Genomic DNA, 6,209 nt, shown 5'->3' on the forward strand with positions numbered 1-6,209 from the left:
GAACACTGTTATTTAAAAAAAAAAAAAAAAAAGAAAAAAAAGTCGTTATTGCAAACACAAGTTGATAACCTTTTTTCATGGAGAGAATTGAAAAAGATTTGAGCTTCTTTTCTTCTACTTAGTCATTTCTGAATATTAAAAAGTGGGGATTTTTTTCCAAGCCAACCTTTTTTTTTTTTTTTTTCATATCTTAAAAAATACTGAGCCTCTAATTTTAAGTTTACGCATTTAAAAACTACATAAATAAAAATTGGAGTCTGAAATATGTCCAGGATTGTTGGCTTGTGAACATTAGTTTTTTTGGGGTGATTTCAAACTTATGTTGTGATTTGGGAGGGATGTTCAGCATCTTACAAATACTTAGGGAATACAAAAGCCATTCCCCACACAGCTACTAGATGCTGTGGTGAGAGTTTGGAAAATATTAATCCATTCCCCGCACTTGACAGAGGTTACCCACCAAATTCCTTTCACTTATACTGTCAAATTGCTTTCATTAGGAATAAATTTTCCTTTTTCTGCACTGACCAACAACTGAACTAACACCTTGCATGTCATAAAGTCTTAATTTTCTATGTTTTTCTTCAACATCTTTTTTTGCTGTAGTGTAAGCGTCGATTTTGTCGCACATAAGGGTGGAAAACATCCCAGCTCCCCTCACCAAACAGCATGCCCAGGGAAATGTGTGAGCATACTTTATCCATACTTCAAAACAAAAGCTGTGGTTTATGAAATCTTTGAATCCTTTGTGCAGTGGTTGTGGGTATAGATGATTGAACTCTAGCCAAAGATTTTGAGAGGGCACTGCTAAGTTTATTAAACATCTGGGTGGCAGACCAGGTTTCCTGCAAGTCATTTGGTACAGAAGCTTCTTACTGCTAACCAGGGCTTTGAGGTTTGCAATTACAGTTCCTAAGAGCCATGGCTGTCACAATTTGAAAGGATTCATTTCCTCCATGACCTACTGTGACATGGTTGGGATGGCTGGAAGTGACAGAAGAGAATGTCTTTCAAGCTAATAGATGCAGAGTCCCAGACTGGCTACATGCCAGGCAGACACACAAGAGAAACAAACCCAGCACTAGTAAAACTTAAAACAAACACAGTGGGATCACTTTCTCTGTTTGATAATCCATTGAAATGGACACTATTATGTCCTCCTGACACTTGCAGCACAAGATTCTGCACTCCAAAAGCAGTTCAGAGCCCCTCAGCTCCAGAGCAGCTTCAGCAAGGGTTTATGAACATTCCTAAATTCAGAGGAAGGATTGGTTTTGGCTATGGGAGGAGGTGGTTTATTTGTTTTAATGTGAGGTTTGGTTTTTGAGGGATGGGGAATAGTGGTGTTGGTTCAGTTTTGTTTTGAGGGATTTTTTTTCTGCAGACGTCCTTTTCTCCTCTTTACTCTCTCCTGTTGTTTTCCTAAACCACTGAGCCTGTTTCTTACAGCCCAGATACCAATATTGCAGCACAGGCAAAGATGTTCAAAGCTTCACTGGCCAGAGATGAGGCTTCACTGCCTGGAATAGCAAAGTGTGGCTGCTCATCCATGCAGGTCCTCTGCTGCTGCAGCCACTCCTCCAGCAAGCCTTTCCCAGCCCCCAGGATGGCAAACTTTAGTGCAAAGGGGTTTATTTTTTTATTATTATTATTATTATTTGGGGTTTTTTTGTTTTTGTTTTTGTTTTTGTTTTTTGTTTTGTTTTGTTTTGTTTTGTTTTGTTTTTGGTTTGGTTTTTTTTTGCCGGCCTGTGTGAATGTAGTGAGTCTGCAGGACATTATTATTCAAACCCTTGAACCTGTGTCAGGTCGTTAATGTCTTAATGTTTATTCAGGGGTCAGAGACTGCTGGCAGGTGTCACAGTAAATGGGAGGCTGTCAATAAGCAAATGACTTGCCATTCACACTGAGATTGCTGTCAGCATGTGACAGGATGTCAGACTGAAAGAGAAGAGGATGAGGAGGCAGGAGAAACTGTAAATGTTGAGGAACTGAGGGAGAAGCCTCCAGCAACAGCCACGGTAAATCAACATTTAAACAGCAAAAAAGATCCCAACATCCAGCTTTGGGATAAGGCTACTAAAGGAGCAGTTTAGGTCTTCTGAAGCATCGGATGGCATTGACATGTTTGGAAGCATTTCCACTTGTCCATCAGGAAAGATTAGATTATATTTACTGGTACTCCCATTTCTCCTATATTTGTACATCATGTGCATAAAAAGAGGCGAGGTCCTAAACGAGTGGGTTTATCCATAATTAAAGACAGTGATTGTGCAAAATATGTTATTTCTTCTAGATAATCTTTTTTTAGGCACACTTCCCAGTCCATAAGGCTCTGACCTCCCAAGTCACAGAGGACCTGGGGATCAGGATTCTGTTCTCAGTGTTAGATGTTCACATGCTGCCTCATCTGCCTCTGAAAATGCCTCCACTGCTTTGTCTGTAAGACAAGCTGGAATATTTTTCAAATTTGCAAAGACTCATTAATTAAGATACTTTGGGGAAGCTTTATAGAAGTAAAAGGGAGGCTTAATTATTTCATCCTGGCCACTGTATTCCTTTGGGACAATTAAATAGAGGTCACTGATAATGCAAGTGATTGCAATTTTAAAAAAAACAGCATCTTTTAGCGATAAAAACTGGGATTAAGCCAATACCGAGTCAGGATCAACTTTTCCCTTCCTTTTCACACTGTCTTGGTGCTAACATGAATAGAGAATATAAAAGAGTGTCTCCATCTCCTCAGCTCTGGTGGCCACTGCACTGAAGGGAATCACTGTAGTGCAAGTCCAGCTCAGTCCCTAAAACCTGTGACTGATTTTGCCCATCATGAGAAGGGCTGTGAGAATCGTGCTGACAAATTTTCACATGTGCTCGCAGGGCAGGCACAGAGCTTGTCTGAATTTGGGCAGTTCTTGCATTAAAGGCAAAACATTCAAGGAAAATTAGAGGGAGCGTATTCTTTCAATTTTCAAGACCCTGTCCAAGGCTTTGCACAGAAGGTTTTCCTTCAGTAGATAACAGGAAGAGATAAGAAGGCTATAGTCAATACAGTAAGATGAGCAATAACAATAGATTTTTGTCCACCACCTTTTCAGAAGAGCACAAATAATATTTTCTGAATTTTGTCCTAGCCTGAAGCAGGAACTTGCCACCAACACTTTGAGTTCCAATTGCTTAAATTCTGACAAAGTTGTAAATAGCTAAAATCAAAGTGTCATTACAACAGATCTGCTACAGGAATTACTATATGCCTACCATTCAAGTGCCCTGAGTGTTCTAATGTCCACACACAACCCCTGCACTGCATCTGAACACTGAAGAATGTTGCCTGAATTCCTCTGTCAAATCACTGAAGTATGCACTTCGTTTCAAACTTGAAGTCAAGGCAAAGTTTAAGTGATCTGCTGGACTGATTCATCTACTCTGCATGTTTACAGAGTGAATTGTAGCAGTTTTTTTGAAAATTCAGAGTGGTCAAGAGCTTTGGTATCTGGTTCTGCAAGAAATTTAACAGATGTGTGAAATTCTGCAGGTGTCCCAATGATTTCAGCAGGAGTTCTGTGCACAGGTTTAAACTGTGTGGTAGTGTTGGCAGACTTTTGAATTTCAGACAATTGACTTGACATTCTAAGTCCTTCTCTTCCATCCATTTGCACAAAATACTCTTTGTGTATGGAGTTCTGCTGAGTAATTTTTAAAATGCCAAATAAGTTGTGCATGTTTTAGGTGACATGACTTCTCCACAGTGACTTCAATACTACTTTTCATTTACTTTGCCTTGCATCTCATTTAAAACCACAGGCTAGTTTTGGCAAGCATTAAGAGCTCTTAAATGGTTTGTAATCTGGTTTTAATATGATCCTAGTTCAAGTTCAAGCTGAATAAACATAGGGCTAAAATGAAACCTGATGTCTTTCTGCTTTATGCAGGGAACTGCTACAAACCACAGGGTAAGGGCTGATTTATTTGCACAGCAACAAATCCTAAAATGAAAAAAACAAAAATATGGGTACTGGTTGTTTTATCTTAATTATTACTCTTGGGTGACCTTTTGTTACAGGAGGCAGACAGCAGCTAGTTTGGCCAATTGTTTTATGGAGAACTGTCCAGAGAGTTACTTGCTGAAACAAGAGAGACCATTCTCTCTTGATGTTTAAATTCACCATCATTTAACTGTTTTACCATTCTTGCTTGGCCAGCAAATGATTGCTGGACAAACTGAGGGAAATGGCTTCTGATTTATCACTTGGAAATGATCAGTATTAGGCTGGGGCACATTTTCAACCACGTAACAGAAGTTAGGCCACAACACAAGTTGCATAGAGTTAGCAACTCTATTTTCACTATGTCCAGGCCTGGTGGGTTTTCTAAAGCAGCATTTCCTCAAGTTGTCTGATACCATTAAATTTGCTTTCCCCCTACTCTCCATTCTTTATAACTTGTAACTCTTGTGTCTGAAAGAGAAATTGAATAGTCTGAATATGCTGATTTGAAGCATATTAACTCACTTATTAGTCACCAGAAAAGTAAACAGAAATATCTAGAAAAAAATGCATTTTTATTCTATGAAAGTACTGAAATTTTAAAGCTCTCACTACTTCAGCAGTTGATACTGGCACTGCAGTCAAACTCACCTTTTCTGGAATAGGTCTAAAAACCCAGGAACCTGGTTACAATCAGCCAGAATTGTAGTTTGTTTGCCCAGGGATTTTCTATGCCTATGACACAGAGAAGTACCCTTCTCTCCTAAAACCCATTTTGTTTTGAAGTAACACATTCTCTTCTCACGTGCTGATGTTTTATAGTAATAATAGAGATAAGGTGGGGCTGTGGATGACATTTTCCACAGCCCAAACACACAGACAAAGCAGATGCTTGGTTTGCAGTCCTGGTTTGCAGTCCAAGCCTGCAGCCTGTATTTCTGCCATGGTGAATGGTCTCATGTTAAAGCCCAGCCCAGATGCTGGCTTTCATACTGGCAGATCCATGAGGACTAGGCCTGGATTTTAGGAGAACTTGTTTGGCAAGAATTGGTTTAATTGGTTTAATCATTCCCCATGCCACTTTTGGAGGCTTTATTTGTGCTTAATTCCCTTAATCTGCATTGCTGTTGTGAGGACCACCGTATCAAAATGGGAAGAATAAACAAGCAAAACATCTGAGCAGCACAAACCAGGCATGTTCTGCGCTTCTGGTGTTGACTCATAACTGTAGTTCTTTCCCTCTTTCCAAGTTTTGATCTCCTCTCAACTCTTGCCAAGTGATTCATAACCACCTGCACTATGCAAAGGAGGCCTCAGCAGCACCACACAGAGTCACTTCCCTGGGATTTTCCTCCCTGCCAGGGAGCCCACGAGCTGCCTTCACTCTTGTCAGCCTGCACCAAAACACAGCAGAATAAACGTGCCTGTACTCGCAATTACTTCAGTAAAATATTTCCACTTTAACCAAAGATGTTGTCTGAGAACACAGGAGACAAGGGGAGGGAAAAGCAATGTTTGCCCTTGAATCCTTTTTTCCAGAAGGTTTCTTGTATGTATAGTAACAAGGGCTGTCTGATGAAGGGAATTGTAGGGGTAAACAAGACTCAGGAAAGCCAGGTGGTCTACTGCACTGAGAAACCTGTCACAGAGAGGAACTGGAGGTAGAACCACCACAAAGCAGAGCCTGAAGAAAATACATAGCACCATCCTCTGACGTGTTTGCCAAAATGGGAAAAGTACCAGGATATGTGTGCTGGGACCCATGACTTGGCAGCATGTCATCTTCCTTCAGAAATAGTATTGCTATTTTGTTATATTTCACATTATATGTGACACTGTCCTAAGGGACAGAGCAGGCTTTTGTGTGAATCCTTAACATGAAGACTTGCAAGTAATTTCTAGAATCCACAGTGAAACCACGTGTGTGTTTAAGTCCTAATTCCAGAGAGAGAAAGCTGCATGCACAGAGGCCCTTTATGTTTGGGTTCCTTTTACTATTAGTTGCATTGACAGCACAATTACTTTTAAACTAGTTTTTACAAGTATTTCTATATCCTCTATTTAAAGAAACAGGAAGGCAGGTAGGCAGGATTGTGTGATTGCCTCCAAAATCATCCTGGCCACAGGCTGTGAAGTTTATTCAAGCTCCTTCTATTCTTGAATGTAGAAATAGTAGCTAGAGACACCTGTCTCTCAAGCTTTTAACTACCAGGGACAATTTTT

The sequence above is a fragment of the Vidua chalybeata genome, chromosome 4, assembly GCF_026979565.1.
Source record: "Vidua chalybeata isolate OUT-0048 chromosome 4, bVidCha1 merged haplotype, whole genome shotgun sequence".
In the NCBI taxonomy this organism is placed as follows: Eukaryota; Metazoa; Chordata; class Aves; order Passeriformes; family Viduidae; genus Vidua; species Vidua chalybeata.